General features: G+C 40.9%; 1 protein-coding gene and 1 pseudogene across 8 annotated transcripts in view; one reads left to right on the top strand and one right to left on the bottom strand.

Annotated features, from left to right (window-relative positions):
* Positions 1-24,057, top strand: part of UNC5D (unc-5 netrin receptor D) — a 697,582-nt gene that overhangs the window by 178,998 nt on the left and 494,527 nt on the right. The window lies entirely within an intron of this gene.
* Positions 18,543-18,776, bottom strand: LOC142454601 (large ribosomal subunit protein eL39 pseudogene; annotated as a pseudogene).

Below are 24,057 nucleotides of genomic sequence, written 5' to 3'. Positions count from 1 at the left end.
CCTGCATTGGCATGCACCCCTGTGTGTCCACCCACACATGCCCTGACCTACTTTCTCTCAGGCTTCACGGTTTAACGTGGAAGAAGTTTGGGCCTTTCAAGTGCAGGCTGACAGCCCTCTAAAAGACACCTCCACAGCTAATCTTCATTTATCTGGTAGAATTTTCCTTTTGAATGAACTGCATGTTCCTTAAATGCTTTTGGGTTTCTAAGGAAAGGCAGGACCCTAGTCACAGGGACAGTTGGTGGCAGTTATGTAAGCCAGAGTACAACGAGGTGAAGAAAGAGGCGAGCAACTGACCCATATCGATAGATAGTGTTAATTTTCAAGTGTATCCCTTCTTAAAATGTTTAACCTGTCTAGGTAAGGTGATGATGTTTGACCCTCCCAAAAGAAAACGCATCTGCCCACGATACATGGAGCTTTGGGACTTTGCTCTGATTAGAGGCTTGTGTTGTCTGGAGTTGACAGTAAGTAGTCTGGCCGCCGCCTGTGAGTGTCTAAGCACCCTGGGAGCTGTGAGACTTAGCTTCGGAATCTGTGGGCAGGGCAGTAAATTAGGTGGAGAGACACTCAAGCTGTGGTGAGGGACAAAGTCCTGAACCCACTGAAGTCGTGTTCTGGGTGTGCCTGTGGAAAGAAGCCAATGACCACAACACACTGCTTTCTTAGTGACATTTTGCAGCTCTGTTGGCGCTGTGAAGTCTTAGAAATTCGGATGGGAAAGATCTGTTCTCCCTTACACCTTACAGTGGCTTCTCTAGTTCTTTGTCCAGTCCACTTTTAAGTGATGCAAGTGATAAGGTATTGATCTTGCCCTGCGCTGAGTTCCTTTTGATTTGTTCAAGCTGTCATTCTGCACGCAAACTCTTGTAGCACCTCGTTAAGATGCTTGCACCCCCTGAAACCTACATGCCACCAATCTTTCAGCATGGATGGTTGCTCCACGTAACGTGGTCTCACCAGTCACTGTGCGTTTACATCCTCCTGCCCAACCCCCCTCCACAAAAATCACAGAAGATCCCCTCTTCGGGTTGAGGCTGACGTTTGACTAATATGAAGAACGGGACTGTCTTCCTTTGAACACAGCATAATTGTTTTTTTTTTCACCTTTCAAAATTATATCTGACATCTCTGGCCATATCCTGCCAACAATCTTATATTTGGTTGAAGTATGCTTCCTCCATTTCAAATTTAAATAAGATCTACTGCTGTTTATAGTTGGTTTGTTTACTTTATTAATTCAGTTCTCAGGCATTTCTTTAGTACTAAACAATTGCTGGATGTTCTCAAAAGCATAAAGGAGAATAGTCTTCATTTGAAATGTCAACACTTGTGCCTAGTTTCATCTTTTTCCCCCCACTTCTATTTCTCCAGTGTCTCTTTTCCCTGTAAACATTTCCAAGTGCAAGCAATATAATACACTCAGGTCTCGGTGATTTTAGAACTGTCTAACCCAAACTCTACCAGAGTATCAGTTGCTGAAATATTAAGGTGAACTTCCCGGTGAGAGATTATTGATAGCATTATTTAAGAGCAGAGATGCTGTATATCTAAATCTAGAGGGGCCTTTCCGCTCCCCTGCTCATGGACATGCACGCCACACTTACACATGCTTGCACACACACTATTCTTTCACTAAGGAAATCACTCAGCTTTAAGAGCCTGCAAATCAATGGCTTGCCTTTCTAACAACAGTGCCTTATTGTCTTTTAACAGGAAGATTGAGTGATTTCTTCTGTTAATTATTTTATTTATTTATTTTTTTGTAAGAGGAAGCTCGGTGCTGTGAAAGGTAAATCGACTAAAAGCCTGAGGAGGGAAGAAAAAAACTGTCTAGGTTGTAATTTCAGAAGAGCTATCGCCATGTTGTTAACCAGGCTCCCGCTGCACCAGGTGCACAGAATCTCTGACCTATGAAAAATTGTTTGGATTCCCTCCATTTATCTTGTTTGAGCAGTAAAGAAAATATAATTGAAGAAATGGCATTGAAGAGTAGCCTGGGTTATTTGTTATCAAAACTGGCGGGCAGGAGGTTTGCCACATTAAATTTAAACATAAGAAATGGCTAAATCTTTGAGAGTGGGGTGGGACAATTGGAGTGGACCTTTGCTTTGAAATTCTGCTAGAGAATCATAAAGAGAGAACTTTTTATTTTTATTCTTTAAGTCAGGCCAATGACAGCAGAGTGAAAGACGGAAAATGAGAAGTTATGCATGTCCACACAGTCATAAATATGACTGTTGTGATTTGAAATTGATGGGTGGAAAGAAAGAACCTTCTCTTTCACCTCCTCTATGGGAGTCGTTGTTTTAAAAGTGTGCCCTCCCCAAAAAAATGTGACCAAGGGACAAGTAGCATCAGCATTATTCCGTGTACTTGTTAAAAATGTAAAATTTTCAGGCTCTTTATGTAAATCCGATGCAAACTGAAGTGTCAACATCATTGGGCTAGACAGTGTGCTTAGATAAGTCTTTCCTCCCTTCATATCCATTGCACTTTCTTCCCCTGCTCAAAAATGCACCTCTGTCTCTGGGCTTATGCTTCACCAAAGGTCTGCAGAACAAAATACTTGTTTCTGCAAATTGAAGGTGGTAGACTCCCCAGAGCCACTGTTCCTGAGTTAATTCTGACTCGTAGTGATCATATATAATATAGGTTCCCCAATTAATTTGGTCCACTGCACCTTTTTGGAGTAGGTGGGGGTGGGGAGGTCAGGGTAAACTCTAGGTATCTGCTTTTGCTGCCAGCCCGCCCTGGATTATTCTGATCGGGTGTCCCCGTGGGGGGGAACCGTGCTGGGCTGGGATGGGGTCTCTGAAGATGTAAAACGTTCTCCTCTTTCTCCCAGCTGAGGGTCGTGGGTTCCAGCTGCCGATCCAGCACACCGATTACTCAAAGCTGGCAGACATGCGTACAGCATTGAGATTCAGAGCAAGGACCGTGGACCCAATTCCAGGTGTTTGGACTCTAGCTGGGGTCCTTGGTAGCTGTGCAGCCTTGGACAAGTTTCTTGGCCTCTTCAAGCTTTAGTTTCTTCATCGGGAGGATAGGGACAAGGGTAGCAGCCATCATACTGTCTTTGGCAATAGGGTTAAAGAGAATAAGATGTATAGAGTTAGTGCCAGGGACATAGTACACATTTTTAAAAGAATCAGTTATTCCAGCATGATTCATAATAAAAATCACTCTGAAAGAGTTAATCTGTCTATTTAGTACGATAATAATCTGTTTCCCATGAGTCCACCTTTGGCTAGCCCAGTTTACACAGTAGAATCTCTCCATGGGGTTTTCTTGGCTTTAATCTTTGTGGAAACAGATGGCAAGGCTTTCCTTCTGCAATGCTGCTGAGTAGATTTGAACCATCTACTTTCAGGTTAGCAGTCAAGCTCAAATCTTTTGGGCCATCCAGGGGACCTATTTCATATGATAGAAGAATGCCAATAGATGGGTGTTTCCAATCGCCTCATGTGTGTGTGAAAGCTAGACAATGAAAACTGAAGACAGAAAAACGGATGCAGGCTGACTGTGGTGTTGACAAAGAATACTGAGCATACTGGAGACGGCCATGAGCACAAACGAAGGAGCCACTGAAGAATTACAAGCAGAATGGTCCTTAAAAATGAGGACAGCAAGGTTGCCGTTTGCTTACTTTCCACTGCCTGTCGGTCGGTCGCACTGTGTTGGCTCTGTGCTGCTTTGATGCTGTTTGTTCTTGTCCGAAATCTGGGTAAATGCCTTGAAAGGAGAAACATAGACCAAGGTTCCAAAAATGCAGGGCATGAAACTGAGGGGAGGGCCAAGAAGAGATGAGGAATACTTCCAATGGAGAACTTTCTTAAGGGGCCAGTCTTGTAGTAAGACCTAAGATTCAAAAAGGAGTTAGTCTCAATCTCCTAAAACTGGCTTCTTTTCTGAGGTTACCAAGCGTTTGCCATACTTTCAGAATGTTCCACGTTCTTTAGTTATGAGGTTGGCAGCTTCCTTGTTTGCACACCTTTATGAGTTCAGAGCCCAGAATTCTACCGTTTTTGAACTTTGGCTAAAGAAAAAGGGAACACTAGTGGTGGTGTGTGCCAGTCTCCAGGCTAGCGGTTTGAACCCTGCTGCCTTGGCAAGGGAGCACGAAGCTCTCTGGTCCCGTAAAGATGTACAGTATCTAGTCTCTGCAGCAGTCTTATTCTTTTCCGTGATTGGAATCAACTGGATGGCAGTGGAAAAGCTTCAGGAGACTACAGGCACTTGCATGGAATCTGTTTGTAGAGTTTTTGTTGTTGTCTTTATGATTTTGCTAGTTTTTTGGTGGATCTATAACTTCGTTGTTTTAGTTGCCAATTCATGGCAACATGGATATTACAGGATATTGAAACTCTAGGCTTGGATTTTTTTCCCTTGAGTTCTGAGATAACTAAAATTTATTGTGCCAACCTGGCCAATAAACACAAGTGGGTTAATTGAAGGGCGGAGAGATAAATGGCTCAATGAGCCTCGCCTTTGTAGTTCTTGGGTCTCTTGCTCAGTGATGGTCGGACCAGGATGCAGTTGCCTTAGCCAATTCCCTGTTTCAACTGGAAAGGCTCACTTTCTGTAAGATATCCCCAAGGAGAAGCTGCATGGACCTACCCCGATGCAGCCTTGGGTGATGGAGCAGCCGTGTGGAGACCCCTGCCAGCACTGAGATGCTTACACGTTCACTGATTCAGCTTTCCTCCTGCAGTCAGCATCACTGCCTGTGTTTTGTGAAGTAGAGGAGGATTTAGTGGATTGGTGTCGGACATATGGGTTAATGTTGGGCGTGTGGGCTTGGGCAGCACTGGGTTGGGATGTTTTCTTGATGTGCAGTTAACCTTTATATAAAACTCTCTCCTACACGAGTTCCTGTGGATTTGTTTCTCTAAAGTACCCAGACTAACACAAGTTCATTCAGTTTAAGATATGATGACTGTGTTCTTTTCTTGGTTTTCTAATTCTAGTTCTTTGCACATTTCATTATAATATCTTACTTTGTCTTCTGAGCTGGCCTTTGAAAGTCTCTGTTCTGTTCTTTGACTTAATTATTTCTTCCATTTGCCATAGCCACTCCCTGACTAAGAGCATGTTTCAGAGTCTCCTCTGACTTCCACTTTGATCTTTTCTTTCTTTCCTGTCTTTGTGATGACCTTTTGCTTTCTTCGTGAATGATGTTCTTGATATCTTCCCAGAGCTCATCAGGTCTTCGATCATTAGTATTTAATGTGTTAATTCTATTCTTGAGATGGTCTTTAATTCAAAGGAGGTACTAAAGATCATATTTTGGTTCTCATGGACTTGTTTTAATTTTCTTCATCTTCAACCTGAATTTACATATGAGCCATTGATGGTCTGTTCCATAATCCAACGCTGGCTTGGTTTAAGCTGCTGATATTGGGCTTCTCCATTTTCTCTTCCCACATATGTAATCAATTTGATTTTTGTCTATCCCATCTGGCGAAGACTGAAGATGTTGGTAGATTTCCTCAATTTCTTCATCCCTAGCTGTAGTGACTGGTGCATAAATCTGAATAATAGTTATATAGATTGGGTGACCTCATATTCAGAAACATTGTCCTACCATAGACAGCAATAGACTTCATGATAGTCTTTTGACCATGAATGCAATGCTATTCCTCTTGAGTGTGTCATTCCCAGGATGGTTAACGATTTTATTTTCTGATTCAAAATAGCTAAGACTTGTCCATCTTAGCTCTCCTAGAATATTAGTCTTTGAGTTCCATTTCATTTTTTAAATACTTTAAAAAAATCATTTTATTGGGGGGTCTTACAACTCTTGTTACAAACCATACATCAAATGTATCCGACATATTCGTACATATATTCCATTGTTCTTTTCTAGACATTTACTTTCCATTGAGCCCTTGGGATCAGCTCCTCTTCCCTACCCCCTCTTTTTGTTAATACTTTTATTGGGGGCTCTTAGCACAATTCATATATTCATCCATTGTATCAAGCACATTTGTACATATGTTGCCATCACACTTTCCAAAGCATTTTCTTTCCACTTGTGCCCTAGGTATCAGCTCCTCATTTTTCCCCTCCCTCCCTCTCCAACTCTCCCTCCCTCATGAACCCTTGAGATATTATAAATTATTATTTTCATATCTTACATTGCTCATTGTCTCTCTTGACCGACTTTTCTGTTGTCCATCCCCCAGGGAGGTGATTATATATAGATCATTGTGATCAGTTCCCCCTTTCTCCCCCCTCCCCCTACCCCTCCTCGTATCTCTACTCCTATTATTGGTCCTGAGGGCTTTTTCTGTCCTGGATTCCTTATGTTTCCAGCTCTTATCTGTACCAGTGTGCGTTCTCAGTGTACTAATTTGTAAGATAGAATTGGGGTCATGATAGTAGGGGGGAGGAAGCATTAAAGAACTAGAGGAAAGTTGTATGTTTCATCGGTGCCATACTGTACTCTGACTGGCCCGTCTCCTCCTTGTGACCCTTCTATAAGGGGATGTCTAATTCTCTACAAATGGACTTTGGTTCTACTCTCTGCATTCCCCCTCCCCCCAATTCACATTGGTATGATCCATTTCATTTTAAAATGCTTCTAATTTTCCTAGATTCATTCTCTGTATATCTCAAATTCCAATTATTAATTGATGTTTGCAGCTATATTTTCTCAATTTGAGTCATACTCCATCAGCAAATGAAGGTCTTGGAAACTTGAGCCTTGCAGGGTTGATTCCATCCTTGTTGTTAAGGTCCACTCTACTTTGAGAAGGCAACCCTTCCGCAGTCATGTTTTGAGTGCCTTCTCACCCAAGGGCCTCATCTTCTGGAACTTTCTCGGAAAATATTTTACTTCTATTCATTAGGTTTTCTGTAACTGACACGGTTTTGATGCTATCCCCAGGCTTTTCAGTGGCTACTCCTCTGGCGTGGACAGCTGTCCCATCCTAGTTGTCTGCTCTTAGTCTGGAAGCTCTGCTGAAAGGCCCAGTGACATGGATTCCAACATCAAAGCAACACACAAGCCAGTACAGTATTACAGACTGACAGACAAATTGAAAGTACACAAGCTGAAATCTTGCTATCCTCATTTTTCAGGACTATTCCAGTTGTATTTTTCCATTGAGTCATTTGTTAGTTCTCATGGCAGTCTCCAGTATATTCAGTACACCGTGTCAACAGTGTGCATCCATATTTCTGTCTTTCTTTTTCGTTGTTTAAGTTTCACATGCATATGAGGTGATTGAAACAGCCATCTAGCAGCATTGTGTTCAATTATGTAATTAAAGTCAAGCATCTTTTCTATGTGCAGTGACCATGATTGCTGATTTTTGTATAGAAACATATAAAAGTTCACAATATCAAGATGCTAACATGTTCTTTTCCCAAGTAGCTCTTATCTTCTCTTTTTCTGATTATTGAATTAAGTGGGGTCGCTGTGTTCCATGAAGCATTTGAATGAACTGTCCATTGAAGTAAAAGGTGGTACTGATAGGGAGTCAACAAAGTGCTACACTGTTTCCGTTTCTGAATGATCCCTGTATCAACCCATGGCCGCGATTCAGAAGTTAATATTAGACTGTGACTGTAATTATGAACATTCTAATGTCAGAATTCTGATGGAGTTTAACCTCCTAACAAGCAAATAATTTCCCTTTTTATTATTTTATGATAAACAACAAATAATATTGCAACTTAGGCAATAGCTTGCCTTTTAACCCTTTACATGGTAAATGCATACTACAAAGACTAAAGATTGCTTTCCGGCATATGAAGGACTTTGTAGCCACAGTCCATCTCTTTAATAGAATTCCAGAATTTGCTTTGACTTATAGAACTGACTGTTAAGAGTCAGTTTTACGAGACAATGTATAGAGCAATTAGATCTAAAAGGAGGTGGCCATATGTTTGTGCGCATCTTGATACAGTGGTATCTATATAATCATAATCATCATGAAGCACTGAGCTGTTTTACCAACCTGTTAAGAGTACTAGATTAAATTAGATTTAAAAAGTAATAGGCACTTAAAATAATAATTATGATTGCTAACAATGTCTATGTTTCTTTCTCGTAAGATTCTGTTGAGGTTACATTTAAGGGATATACGGTATGTTATGTGAAGGTCAAAGGTGAAGATATTTCTGAAAAGGAAAATTTAAAGAAGGAAGCAAAATACATAAAGGAAAGAATGGCAGTGAAATTTCATTAAGATGTTTTTCTTATGCAAAATTTCTCTGTGTTAAGTAAACACATAAAAAAATACTTTTCCTGTTCATTGATAATACTCTGGCATTTCATTAATCCTAGGAAAGTCTCTCTAAATCTGCTGATGCATATATTTCATTTTCAAATATCTCATTAGTTCCTCTTTATGGATTAAATGCTCATGCTCACTAGTGAAAACCCAGTTCCAGCTGACAGATATAATTTGATGTAATGGATTATAGTTCTTCATTGTCATATGAACTGGTTAAAGGAACGCACCAATCTACTCTCCTTTTTGTTCTGATTGAGTTAAAAAGCACAATAAAACCAAACAAAAATAACACAAACTAAATCCCACATACAGCAAGGAATAGGCTCTTAGAGGCAATGTCCAGATGCTTTAGGGCATTCTATAAGACTTTTGTTTTGTGTGTACTTGTAGCCTGTATGGGTCTAACTTTCTCTCCATTCATCCGTGACTGGTAACCAGGCACGTGCTGAAGGGAGTGAATGGCATCTGGGCAAAGTGCATCATGGCTGTCATGTTTTAACACTAGGTGCACACACACAGTCTTGACAGACATTTGGGAAGAAACTTGGCCTGCTTTCTTTGAGATTAGACCTTTATCCAGCTTTAATATTAGGAATCAAAGCTTATAGATGGAAAAGAAAAGCCAGTGGTATATTTTTCCTATGTTGATTCACAGCTTCAGATGAAAAAAAAAAAAGCTCTGTGTATCCTGAAAAATCAAACACAGTTACACACACAGACAACACAGACATTGAGCCACTCTGGTTAACACTGACCATAAAAGATGGAGTTGAACTGCCCCATTGGGGTCCCAAGGCTGTCTGTCCTCTGCACAGGGGCAGACTCTTTCTCTAGAGGAGCAGCTGCTTTGGATTTCCAGTCTTTCTTGTGCAACCAACTCCTAACCCTTTGTGTTTTAGCATCAATGAAGCACATTCTTTAGTGGGGCATATATGAACTCAACATCACAAACAGATACATCGGTACTTGTACTTTCAAAATGAAAAAGACGTGCTATTTAATCAGTGTGCATTTTCCTTTTCAGAATTCCATGGCCACATTTCCCCTCTCAGGTTTGAAGGAGGTCTAAGTATGATTTTAGCTCACTTTCTTTGCCCTTTACAATTGTGTATGGCAATTTTCAATTATGTCAAGGAAGAACTATATCACCTTGTGAGTCTCCAGTTCCAAGTTAGAAAGTTTAGTGATGAAACACAACCAAATTTATTAGGGTTACCAACTTGAATAGTTTAATAGCATCTCAACTGGATTAAAACAGGGAAGAATATACATTTTAAAACTTGGATGTTACGCAGGTCTTGCAAAGTGAGAAACGGATTGTGATAGGGAAATGATTGGTTGAAGAATTTTGCTTGGGTAGGCAGTGAGATGAGGGCCTGGCTTTAAGCATTGGCGAACTCAGTAAATATGTAAGCTGGGGAGTGAGCTGTTTTACTTGGTTCCCATACTTATCTCCAGAAATAAAAGTTCAATGTTTTATATTGCCCGATTCAAGACTTATTTAGCACACATTTAGGAGAACATGATACTTATAGTTCTCATACTCAGAGAGGGAAACATCAGATGTCATTGTTTCCTGTCACTATGATAATAAATTACCATAATATTACGATTTATAGTGACATAGATTTACTTTCTTAGAGTTGCATATTTCAGAAGTCTAACTGGGCCAAAATGAACTGTTAGCCAGACTATATTATTTTTTGAAGGCTCTGGAGGAGAGCCCATGCCCTTATCCTTTCCAATTTCTCTGGTGTAAGAAGGCTTCCTTACTCAGTCTTCAAAGTCCGCAGTTACATCTTTCTGACCATCATCTCTAGTTACATCTCCTTGCACTTTTAAAGAAGCCTGTAAATACATTGAATCCACTAGGAAATTCCAGTGTAATTTCCCCTCTCAAGGTCTTTTACCTAATTGTATCTGAAAAGTCACTTTTGTTATGAAAGGTAGCAAATTCACAGGTTGATGGGAATAAAACAAGCACATCGTTGCCATAATTTTGCTTCCTGCATTGGAGAAAGATTCCACAGAAATCGGCAAAACCTTGTCCTCTTCCACATTTGGCTTCCAGAATGACTCCATGGGGGAACTAATTAAATTTTTTCTTTGTTATTTATTAGTCAGTTGGTTCCATTTAGTTTGGGCTAATTTGTTCCAGTTAGTCTATGTTCCATAAGAGGTGACAATTTTGGAGCTCTCTTCTAGAAATAAGGACAATTTCAATGAGGTCCATTTGGTAGCATTCATATAGTTTATTCTTTTTTTTTTTAAGTTTTCCCTGGTGATTCATTAGAAAACTATTCATTGTATGCTAGGCAGCCCCAAGAGGCCTTGGGAAATCTACTTTAGATGAGTATGCAAATATTAACTAAATAGCTGAACATCTATTCCTACTTTTCATCCTCTGTAATATAATTTCTCCCTGGACACAATACTATTTCAAAATATCTTCAGTGAGAATGGCTTGAATGTAGCTTTTTATAACACACTGTCCTTTAGCTCATTCTCAGTAATGCTTTCATCAATGATTCAGTAATGCTTTGGTACTCGCCAAAGTAAAGGTCAGCAGCATAGTTGTTGCCTACTTTGTAAAGGACCAGTGACCTACGTAGATCGGAGTGTCCTGGCTTGGTCACTGCAAATAGGAAGTTCCTGTGATTCAGTCGTGACACTTTCTTCTTCCCTTTTCATTACCATCATGTAGTTCATCCAGAGAAGGTAATTTCACTAAGTCACACACCATAGTGTGGTAATCTTGTGGCTCCTGTGTGAGTTACTGATAAGCGAATGAGAAAGCAGTTGCTTGGTAACGATCAGAAGATGGATTTTCCTATGGTAGTTTGAATTCGGTGAAGATAACTCAGGGTAGCAGTGAAAGCAAGGTGATCCCAGTTTTAAACGTGTGTGAGGTTGGGGGGTAAATGAAAAAGGAAGACAGAATATATACTTAGCGTGCTATGTTGTTTGATGGCATGGGGTTGGTGCCTGGTCCTGGGCCAGCCTGGGCCCTTGCTCCGATGTTCGGGCCCATTATTGCAGGCCCCTGGCCAAGCTATGTTGGTATAAAGATGCCTTTCTTTTGCTTCTTCTTCCCTCTCTCCTTTTCCCTTCCTCTTCCTCCCTTCCTGTTCTCATCGTCCTGTATTTTACTTTTCTCTTTTCTCTCTTCCTCTTCTCCGCCTTAGGAGTTTAAGTGACATACGAGTCAGGACGAGGGATTTACAAAGCTTATGAGGTTTTTTTCCAGGTTTTTAAAAAAATCTTCTGATTTCATTTTTTTTTTAATGAACTTTTTGAAGTTGTTAGATCTCTCTCGGGGGAGAGATATACCTCAGTCCTTGGCTCTGCATGAGAAAGAATTCACACCGAAGTCTGGTTTGTGAGCCCAGTGGGTTTATTGAGAATAGCAGCAGTTTCAGGTCCTACAATGAAGGGAACTCAAGCCAGAGAGAGTCCGCAGCACAGGTGTGGGACTGCGCTGGGAGAGAGAGCCCAGGACAAAACCTCTGGACTTTTCACGGCCCCGCTGGGAGGCGTGGTCGAAGATACTGGTCGACCCCATTGGCTGAGTGTAGTTCACCTGGCTTAGATGGGCCAATCCAGGCGTAACGCCCACCTAGCTGTACCACCTCTTCCTGGCCAGAAGCTCCAACCTCTGAGCTTGCGCAGTGGACGCCCCAGTCCCTATGCTAGCTACCTAACAAAGTCTCCTATATTTTAAGCCAACCACTTGACTACGCTGCCTTGGGGTCAACAGCAAAGTTGTATTTTTGAAATAAATTCATGTGGACAAAATGTCTGCCACATGAGTTTTTAAAGGGTGACAAATGGGAAATTGTCTCAATACCTATCAAACATGGACAACCTAAAGAATTGTGTGAACAAAGCCAGGTGAATACATGCTGACATGGAATGTTGGGGTGCAGTCATGCAGTTCCATTGTGGTGGTTTGCAGTATTTCTTAGCCTGGGGACTGGTTTTATTCGGTTCAGAGTAGGTATAAAATTCAGAGGAAAGAAGATACAAAAAAGCCTTACACTAATGACACCTGTAGTCTCCTGTATGTACATTTTATTTCTGATAGTATTTGAAAAATGATATATTTTTTTTCTGAGAAGAATATGAAAGGATATATAAATTATTCATAATAGGATTGGTCCAGTGGAAAGGCTTTTATTTTGTGCTTTATACATGCCTAGATAATTTGACATTTTTGTGAGCAGCATGTAGTTTTACTGTCTATAAAAAGAAATAAAAATTAAGGAGACAGGTCTTCCATAAATCTGTTTAAAACAAAAACCAAAACCATGATGAATTGCCACTACGAATAGAAATAAAAACGGAGCACAGTAATGCCAGTCTCTATTTCATCCACAGAGCAAAAGCATAAAAAATAAGAATTTTTATTGTAAATATGGAGAGAGATTATTGCTCTTATTTCACACAAATCTTGCTATTATAATTGTCAGGCCATATTAGTAGTGAAAAAGGCACGAGGGACAATCTTTATATAAAAGGTAATGTAAATTTCATTTCCTAACTGCTTTTTTCCTACTGTCTGCACCTCCAGAAACTAACCACATATGAGCCCTGTTGGTATGATTGTTTAAGCATGAACTGCTAACTGTAAGGTCAGTGGTTCAGACCTATCACCTATCGATTTGCTCCACAGGAGAAGGATGAGACTGTCTGCTCCCATAAGGATCGATAGTTTCAGATCCCCTGTGTAGCACTTCTGCTCTGTCCAGTAGGACCCCTCTGCGATAGAAGACACCCAATGACAGTGGGCTGTTTTCTTAGCTTGGTGTTTGTTTTGTTGACTACATTGGTTGTATGTACGAATTCATCAATGGAGCAATAGTGGTAACTCAACATCTGTCAGGTGTGTGTGTGTGTGTGTGTGTGTGTGAACTGTCTGTTTTCTGTTTAAAATTCTGTAGATATTTATGTGTGTAAAATACTAAGAAGTAGATTTCTTGTTCTTCATAAAACTACCAGGATATTACATTGGCAGTGCATGTTACGTGCTAGGTGAACCTCTGTTTGTAAGGGAAACCTTCCATTTCAATGTAAAATCTTAGAGAACAAGGGCAGTTTCTATTGTTACTGGTTTCTGCTAAAACCTAGCACTATAACTTGGGTATTAAGACACTTGCGCATGCTATTTAATCATAAAATTGAAGGCGTAGTAAGTGTTGCTATCCCCTAAAGAGGCAGCTACCACCAATGGAGCACTTACACCAGGGCTTGGCTCATCCAGAAGCCTGTAAGAGAGAGCATCCATTTGAGCAGCTGTTATAACACCCAGAAGGAAAAATGAGCTATCTTTTGGGGTGCCATAAAATAATGTATCCAGTTTTTTTTATTCCTTTTACCTGTATATTGCTAGTGTTGTTTCTATTTGAAGAGAGGGTTTTTTTCCACTTGAAGGGCTTATTGTTAAAAATAATAATAGATAGTAAATCATTCCTCGTGTTGGATTGTAATAAAGTAGAGAGGTATGAATAACCAACACACAAACCTGCCGAACATTTACATCTCTATATTTAGAGCAAACTCCCTTCCACCCAGAGTAAGTAGAAAATGGCTAAGACTACATTGTTCAGGAATAAAGATACAGAAGCACCTTCTATTCAACAAAACATCAGTAAGCACTTCGCCAGCCTCTCACTGCCCCCCCCCCTCGGCCATTAGCATATCCCAATCTGTCACAAACCCCAAATATTTCTCTGTGTAAAATATTTGTGAAAGTAGTTGAAATTCAAACCTGCTTCTTCTGTTGAGTATAGAGACAGGGCAGGGAACACTGAGGAAGTTAAACTGGATGTCAAGGAAATATATTTGCCAGTAATTTATATCATTGGTATGATGGCTTTATTTTCCTGGGACGGGACACACCCAGGCCTAGTGCAGAAACCTGTAAACACGCATTTGGAGAGCAATTTTCACAGTAATGATTCAACTACACGACCTCCAAATGTGTCATAGCTCTGGGCCATTTAGCTTATTTTGATTATTCTCCTTTGTTTTTCCTGTTCTATTTTAGTTCTGACATTTACACTTTGGCATTTGATTATTGTACTGGAGGTCCACAGGACCACATCCGGATTGGGTGGTCAAATAGGACATGCAGGAAGAACTCAGCATTTTCTTGCATTCAAAGCTATTGTAAAAATACTGTGGCAGGGGCATCCGACCTTCTTGTCTAACTTCACGAGGGGAAGAGAGAGTCCGCAGCAGCATTGACAGTCCAAATCTGGTTCCTCTGAAGGGTAGGTAGACATACTTCCTGTCTCCAGCATTTTTTTAAACAAATTGTGATATGTTTTGGTTGATGACACTGTATGTTTTCTGCAGAACTTGATCATTGATTGAATTGGTCGCATGGAACCCACAGACAATACCCATGATTTGGGAATTTAGTAGAGGAGAGACAAGTTACAATCCAGCATCTAGAAAGACTAGAATGTTCTGCATCCATGAGGGTCTGTCCTCAGATGTACCCAGAGGCCGTGACAACATAGCCCTTTGGCCTCTGACTCGCTCTGGCAAGTCTGACAAGGCTCTTTTGCTCTGGTAGTATTTGCCAGGAGGGACCTCGTTATGCAAGTGTATTTCTCAGCGGTGTGCTCTGCTCCTCTCTCTTCTTTTGTGGTGGTCCTGGATACCCCTTCCAGAAGCCTCTGAAATGGCTCATTTTAAGTTTAGCTGGATGGTACAATTTACCAATCCCATCATTAGGTCCACCATCGCAAAGATCCCACCTCCACCATGGTGCCTTGCACCTCATTTACCTAATAATCGACTGAATCCATTCGGCGGGCCTGCACCTCATTATTGAACTGGTTCTTTAATGATATTACAGAGAGATTGTACCCACCTGGGCAGCACCTGCCCTTTAGCTTTCGCAATGTGAAATACTGCATATCCTTGTAGTTTCAGCCATGTTTATTTGTTGGCTTATTCCTTACAAGGTTCCACACATTTAGTGGGAATTATAAACACTTGACTGGAAAAGCCGCAACACGTAATTCACTATGCCACCGCTATGATGTGTCGGTGGTGAAAGATATAGAGCAATATCAGCTAAAGAAAACAGTGTGGGGGCCAAAGTACACAGAGATACAAATTCAAGATTCCAAAAGTCCGGTTCCAGGGGAGTCACACAAGGTATGTATGCTTGATTCCTCCAGGAATCGGGTAGGACAATATGTATGAGATGGTACAAAGCAGACGTCAGACAGTGTAAGATATGACAATAATAATAATAGTTTATAAATTATCAAGGGTTCATGAGGGAGAGGAGAGAGGGGGGACACATGAGGAGCTGATAGCAAGGGCTCAAGCAGAAAGCAAATGTTTTCAGAAAGATGATGACAACAAATGTACAAAGGTGCTGGACACAATGGACGGATGTATGGATTGTGATTAGAGTTGTATGAGCCCCCAATAAAATGATTTTAAAAAAAAGAAATGGTACAAAGCAGGGAAGCTCATCAAAGACTGCCCATAATCTTGGGGCATGAGGAAGTAGGTCACGTCTCATGGACTTCCTCTATTTGGTATATATACTAGAGTGTCAGCCTCCCACGTAGTGACCCACTTTGATCAGTTCTATGAATTGTGAAAACCATCTTCAAATCCAATTCACAAGCAGGCCTTTCAGAAAAGAGCTCTCTGCTCTGCTCTGGTAACTCTTTCTGCATAATCCCATTCTAGTTTGCTTGTTTACCAAAATATTATACCTTGATACAGAGCAGGCCTTCTTGAAAACACTACTAATACCTAACATAATGCAGAGTGTCTAGTATAGCTTTCCATTGTTTTTCCTCCCTGCTCTGCCTCGCCCCAACATGTAATCGCCTACCAATCTAAACTCTAGCCTCTGTCCATTTTGTTCCTCCTTCATCAGTCTATTTTCACCTCTCCCCTGGCTTGCTGCGATAGTCTCCAAATGGGTTTCGTTGGTCAACATGTGCCTGCTTCTAGGACATACTCTAGGAGCCGTGGGAGCACAATGAAGAAGTGCGTGGCTGCCAACTGAAGGATGGGTTGTGAGCTCTCTGTAGGAGAAAGACCTAGCGAGCTGCCCCTATAAGGAGTACAACCTAGAGAGCCCTGGCACCCAGTGGGCTGTGCGCCACCATGGCTTAACGGAACCTAACAACACCAGCATTCCATCATCTCCAGAGCAGCCTGCGAGTACGCCTTGACCTGCTATTCTTCCACGAATTCTATCTTGCTCTACAGATGAACTACAGGGTCTGTAACATGACACGAGCTGGCCGCGCCTACCTCTCCTGGCCTAACCAGAAGAATTCCCTTTGTTACTTTGAAGCTGTTCTCATCATCTCTCAATTCTTCAAATCACCAAATATTTTCCACCCTCAGACTTGTAAACAAAGCTATCCACTAGGAATATTGGTGTCCCTTTCTCAATTTTAGGCTAAATCCTATTAATCCCTTAGGTCTTACTTGATAGATAGGATATGATAGCCATATAATTTGTTGACCAAATCAGGACACTGGTAAAATGAGGTATTATTCATAAATTTGGTTATCAATACATATCTAAGAAAAGTAGTCATCACACTAATTGTTTCCTTCTTGAAGAGGATTTTTTGACACATACTCCTGCTAAATTGGATCAATTGCTATAATAATCTATTATATTCATTCATGATTCACTAACAACCAATGATGACATAATGTTTGCGAGGCTCTGCTGGTGGCACAGTAGGGGAAGCATTAGGCTGCTACCCCAAAGGGTGGCAGTTTGAGCCCACCAGCTGTGTCTCAGAAGTACTAGGAGGCTGTCTGCCTTAAAGAGGGCCTCGTAAACCCCATTGCATCATTCTTTCTGTCCTACAGAGTCACTCTAGGTCAGACTGGACTCAAAGGTAATGAGTTAATTTGGGTGAGTTTAGGTTTAACACCAAAACTGTTAAGTTTCACAAGTTTAAGAATTGCCTATTTTTCATTCATTTCCTTTTTTTAAAATGTCCCACTGAAGTTATATCTGAGCAACTCTTCATAAGTCTCTGACCTTGTCTTTCAGTTAGTGTCATGCCAAATATTCAAAGAATCATTTAATTAAAAAACAAAACAACATACTCACTGCCATCCAGTCAATGCTAGCTCATCATGACCCCCAGGAGTTCTCAAGACTGTGCTTGGTAAGGGAGTAGAAAGTCCAGGCTTTCTCTCACAGAGCTGCTGGTGGTTTCGCATGGCTGGCCATGCAGATCGCAGGCCAACGTGTAACCACGGCACCACCAGCGCTTCCTGTCAATTTGGTTATGGGATGCTTCTCCTCTGAAAAACAATCATTACTGGCGTATTGTTTTGATAGTGATTGAACTTTAACTAAAACAGTCACAGGTCAAATTCTATTTTATTCCTCTTGTTTTGTTTGTGTTATCCATGGGTGTAAACAAACCCGTTGCCTTTGAGTGGATTCTGATGCACATTCCCCCCAGGGGACAGAGTAGAACTGCACCGCCGGTTTCCTAGGTTGTACATCTTTGCAAAAGTGGATTCTCCCGACGTTCTCCCATAGAGCAACTAGTAGGATCAAACTGTCAAACTTTTGATTAACTGCTAAGTACGTAACAACTGCAATGCTAGGGCTTTCTAAATTAGGAATATTAGTTAATTTTTAAGAAGTGATTTCCAGAAGGAAGTCACTATATTTTGGATGCTAGGAATAATCTCATATTTCCCTGCCTGGTCATCAGTGGTCTAAATAAGTCAAGCCACTATCTTCTTCAAAATCCTAATAAACAAGGCAAATATATTTACAAGATGTGGTCAGAAGGAACATTTGGCCCCACCTCGGTCATCTTTCTCTTTGTCTATCATAATTCTCTAGAATACACTCACTGCCATCCAGCCAATGTTAGGTCATAATGACCCTATAAGACGGGGTTGAACTTTCCCTGGGAGTTTTAGAGACTAACTCTTTACTGGAGTAGAAAGCCTCATCTTTCTCCTGCAGGGGAGCGGATGGCTGTGAATTGCTAACTTTGTGGATTGCAACTGAAGACATAACTACGACGCCAGGAGTGGTTTTTTTATTTTTTTAATTTAATTTTATTAAAAAAAATTTTTTGTGTGTTTTTTTTCACACCAACAGCCTTACATTATTTATTGTTAAATTTGATTAGGAAGAAAAAGAAACAAGGAATAAACCAGATTATTTGCCAATAGAAGTTGAAGTCATCAGATGGGAACAAAAGTCATGATTTGAGCCTGGGAAAATGCAGCCATGTGTGCCACCCTTCAGGGGGCTCCTTACAGACCCAGCTTGTTTCTTCTCCAATGTCTTCTCTTGGAGTTGTACCTGATTTTCTTACTGGTTTTCATTCCAATCCATTGGGGAAAGGGCCTATTCTGCTTCTGTTTCTTGGCCAGGAATCTCTTAATCTTGAAAATCTTATGAGACGACTTGGTGAAGTCGGAGCACCGCCACACTCGGGGTGGCAGAGAAACGGAGAGTGCCAGGAGTGCTTTAATTGCTCGCTGCATTCAACCCAAAGTGTTGAACTATTCATTTTCAAGTCACGGATTTTCTGTGCAAAGTAAATTTCTGTATCTGAGCAACACATATTTATTTACATCCAAACAAACAAGCTCATTACCATAGAGTCAATTCTGAAGCACAGTGAAGCTATAGTATGTTGAAAGTTAGTATGTCTAACAAAAAAGAAAATACTTGTAACTGAGACCCTTGAGATATAGCGTCTGGGGTATTCAGGGTTGAAATTAAATAAGTGGCCTTCCAACAAAGAAACAACAAGCCCACATGGAAGAAGTACACCTTGGGACCAGATAACAGGTATCAGAAGACCCACGATAAACAAACAAACAAGCAAACAAAAGCCACATTGTTGAGAAGGAGTGGGGTCTGTGCAGAGACCAAAAGCCTATCTATAGATAAAGGAACATCCCCCCCAGAGGGGTAACAGGGAAGGGATGAGTCAATCAGGGCACAGTAAAGCACCAATGAAACACACAATATTCTTCTGTTTCCTTTAGGCTTCTACCATCATGACGTCATGCTGCCTTTCACCGAGGGCTAGACCAGAGCATGTACACAGGTAGAGATAAGAGCGCACAGCACACTGAATCCAAGAACAGGAATGGGAATAACGATACCGGAAGGGTAGGGGGAAGGTGGGGTAAGGAGGGAAGAAAGGAGGAACCAAAGACAATGAACGACGCATAACACCACACATACCCCCTACAGGGGCATGAACACCAGAAACTGGGTATAGGGATAGAGTGATTGGTGTAAGATATGAAAATTAAAAAATTTAAAATTTATCAAGGGGTCATGAGAGGGAGGGGGAGAAGCGAAGCTGATACCAAGGGCTCAATAGAAAGTAAATGTCTAGAAAAAAATGAGAGCATATATACAAATATGCTTCATAAAATTAATGTTTAGATTATTATAAGAGCTCCCAATAAAGTGATCTTTTAATAATAATAATAATAATAAAAGATAGGCTTACCAGTTGAGTAAAGACTGCTGAATCCTTGGAGACTATGGCCCTTACACAGCTGGGATTGAATTCACTGCCCATGGCCAATTTTCAGACAAATCACAGGTGTAAAAGGATCTATAACATTAAGGACGTATGCACACCTCAGAACAATCAAACATTTGTAATCTAAAGGACACCACTCACCGAGAGAGAAAGCAAAGAAGGGAGGAAAGGGTAGGAGAGCGGGAGGGATGAGAATGGGGTAGAGAGGGAGCATGTGGGATATGTGATGTTTCATGGTGGGAATTCCAGTCAATGACATGAAACGCAATGCTGTGAACTATTGATTGGACACCTGATCTGCCCTGTAAACCTTCACCCAATTCACAAGAAAATGTTTGAAGAAAAAAAAAAGGATCTGAAAGATGAGATACTTTTTTTCCCTAAAGCCTGAGCAGCCACAGATAATAGGCATTTGACTCTAGGCCAAGTTAAATAATTGGATCTGAATATAGTAGCCTGGAATTTCCAGAAATATCTCCTTCATGATGAAAAGTGCCGAGGGAGGAGCCAGTGTCTTAGTTTATGCAGGGGCAGCCCTCCTGCACCCGTGCAGCACGGCATCGGGGGCTCTGTACTGGAAAGACAGAGAGGGCTGGGTCCTCAGGGACAGTTTTGAGTGATTGTACCAACCTTGAAAGCACTTCTTGTTACATATGAGGCCTGTGATCCATACCCTTGTAGTTTAAGCCACTTTTATTTGAGAATTTGTTTCCACAATAATAAAGAAATAAGCAAGCAAATAAAAGCATGCTGATGCACTGGGGATGGGGTGGGGAGTTAAATATACTCTTAAAATAAATTAATCTTTCAGACATTAATTGTGTATATGTGATTGTGTGTGTGTTATGTTAATATATTGTTCAGCCAGTGTCTAGGGATAGGAATGTATTTTTACTACTGTGCTTAACAATGAAGCTATTCATTTTTCTAGATAATGCTAACAAGAACTAAAGGAAAATTCTGTCAAGAGCACATCCTCCATTTGGTTTATTCCTTATAGGCCTAACTGCCAGTGCTAGCATTTGTTTGTATATTAATTGAATTGTGCTTAATAAAAACAATAGCAACAAAACTCCTCTTTAGTGACTTTGCTTTCTGTTGGCTGATCAGAATAATAAAGACAATAATACCAACGTTGGTTTTTTATCAAGCTGATCTGTTGGCATCCTGGAGTAGTTGATGCGGATTCTAGACCAGAACAAGGATAGAAATCTATTTTGATAATTTTGTTGGTATTCTAGCTCCATCGCTGCCTACAGTGGCCTTTAATTAAGATCATCTATGAGGCCTTTCAGTTCAGTTTCTCTGTTGGGAAAAGGTTGGAAAGTGGAATTGAAGCATCTATCATGGCTATTGACTCAGAGTGATTTGCCCTTGCATCTTACTGTGCGTGCGTGCTTGCGTGCGTGTGCATATGTGCACAGGAGAGATGGTTCCAATATCTTCTTTCATATACATTTATTAGTACTAGAAATGTTTGAAAGAGACCATCTGTCTGAATTATATGTTTGTACTGATAATACTGGGGTCAGTAAAAAAGTATTGCTACCAGGAGTCCAGTTCTTATATGCTTGGGTGTATTACAAATAAAGAATGTCTGAACATGTCTTGGTGGCCAATCGAAGGCTGCAGACAAGTTCTTCAAGTCGTATACTTGTCCAGGTCTCTTTAGGGTGCCTTCAAAAAGGTCACTCAGAAGCGTGTCTTCCAAAGGAATCTGCTGGGCTAGTTGATTCCAGGTGGAGATCAGCTCAGAATGCTGTGGGGACTGTCTTCTGGAATTCCAAAGGAATAATCTTGGTAGATTTCCTCCAAGCACACACCAAAAGCTTGTGGGATTAATTTAAATAACAAAGACGCATTTTTTAAACTGCATTGGTCAGAGAAAAGGCCAGGCATATCACACTTTTTATCATGATAATATACATGTTAATTCTTCAAGGGGAAAACAGAGCCAGCTACCCTTTGAAAAATTCATTGCACAATTTTATCCCCTCCAGCCTAGAACCCTAGTCTTGTGCTTTCAGACTTCTTTTTGTTCTCCAAACTAAAAAAAGCATTTCAAAGGAACATGATTTGTGTCTCTCCAAAGTAACGAAATTGGCATTTTTGACGTGGTGTACATTGAAGATCACTGGACGCTTGGGGGAAGGGCTACAGGATGGGAACATTGCCTTCAGAAGTGTGTGAACCTACGTGGAGGATATGTTGAGAAACAAGTGCTTCACATGATGACATTTTTACAATGAAATTTTCTGTTATTTTAATGCAATATATTTTGGCTTACCCTCACACACATTCTCTTTCAGGGGTCCTCAAACTTTTTAAACGGGGGGCCAGTTCACTGTCCCTCAGACCCAGTATGAGGGCCAGACTATAGTTTAAAAAAAAACAACCCAACTATGAACAAATTCCTATGCACACTGCCCATATCTTATTTTGAAGTAAAAATTCAAATGGGGTAAAAACACCTGGATAAATGTCCTCGGCGGGTTGCATGTGGCCCATGAGCCGTAGTTTGAGGACCCCTGTTTAGCTCATCAGAAAGTTACATATGATAGTTTTATAATTTTAGGAATGCCATCTCAGACCAATTATATCCCTCACATTAAAGTAAAACAAAATAAAATGCCCATAAATTAAAAGGGAACTCCCTTAAAAACAAGCAAACAAACACTGACATCAAGTTGATTCTGGCTCATAGCAAGTCTATAGGTCAGAATGGAAATCCCTTTTGGGTTTCTGAGACTGTAAATCTTTATGGGAGCAGAAAGCCACATCTTTCTCCTACAGAGCAACTAATAGACTTGAACTGCTGACCTCATGGTTAGCAGCCTAAAGCATACCTTCCTATACCAATCAACTTAATGATGAAAAAACCAAATAAATGAACCAAACTCATCGCCATCCAGTTGATGTAGGCTCGTAGCAACAACCCTATCGTACAAGGTAGAACTGTCCCTAGGAATTTCGAAGACTGACTCTTTATCAGAGGTAGAAAAACCCTTTCTTCTCCATCTGAGCAGCTGGTCAATATGAACTGATGATTTAACGGTCAGCAGCCCAAGGAATAACCACTGTGCCGCTGCTAAGATATATTTATTTATTTATTAACGGAAAGAAGCTGAGAGAGAAGTGTTCTCAGAAAAGTAGTACTAAGAGGAGGATAGCTCATTTCACTGTGGACATGTACTATTAATGCCTTGCTCATGTCAAATATTTTCAACATCAACATTTTGTAGTGTGGGTAAGGACACTATTTGGTCCACCTTCTTTTCTCCTGCACTAAAATTGGAAGTACTTCAAGGGACATGTGCAACAGAGGGAGAGGTCTCTGATAGAATCCCCATGCTGGATAAGATCACCCAGAGTCCTATTCCAGAACAATGTAAGGAGCAATCATCTCTCAGATTTTGAGGCCTTCTAAAGTGAAGGTCTGAGCTGAGTCCCAGAGAAGGCCCTCCCCTAAGTCTGCAGAAGACACCTGCGAAGTCTGAGTTATCATGCCAGATGCTGCCCTGCTCTGAACTGCAGGCTGGACTTTTAGTGAGATTAAAGAAATACTGATCCTAATTTTGCTTTGTAAATAATAGATAAAGCAGAAAAGCTTTAGCTCCGGAGCCTACCCCAGCGTGCTCTGATCCTTGTGTGATTGCTTTCTGTCCCATTATTCTGCCTCCAGATGGGGGGTGGAGACACCCAACATTTCTGAATGTTGATATCTAACCTGCAAGGGAGTTTGCTCTATTTTTGCAATGTTGAGTGGTTTGCTGAAAACTACATCTTCAACTGATTTACCTAGCCTTATTCCATATTGACCTGAGCCAACTTTTCAAATTTATACGGAGTCTACGTTCCCATGACACATTAGGAGATGAGTTTCCTTGGGCCATCTGCTAACTGAAAAAGTCTTCAGCTGTCTGAAGGTGGTTTATCTTCTTGACACTTCAAATGGAAGGACCATTAGCATCCTCTAGGAAGGTCCTGATGATCTTGGCTTTCTCAGTAGCCCCTGCTATCCAACCCTACCTTCCAATGCTGGTTAACTGTAAACAATAGTGGGAGGTTGGGAACAGTGAACCAGAAGGGTAAGGGGATAGCATGGTACTACTTAAATCCCCCATCATGCAGTTAGGGGTTCATGTTGTTAGTTCACCTTGGACTCTTCTGGTGGTTCCACCCTCAATCCTAGCTTTGGAAAGGTCCAACTGCATAAACATTCTATTGCTTAATGGCCCTGCTCCTTCTTTCTAGTTCTG

This window comes from Tenrec ecaudatus, chromosome 8, assembly GCF_050624435.1.
Source record: "Tenrec ecaudatus isolate mTenEca1 chromosome 8, mTenEca1.hap1, whole genome shotgun sequence".
Taxonomy (NCBI): domain Eukaryota; kingdom Metazoa; phylum Chordata; class Mammalia; order Afrosoricida; family Tenrecidae; genus Tenrec; species Tenrec ecaudatus.
This window is presented reverse-complemented; position numbering and strand designations above follow the sequence as displayed.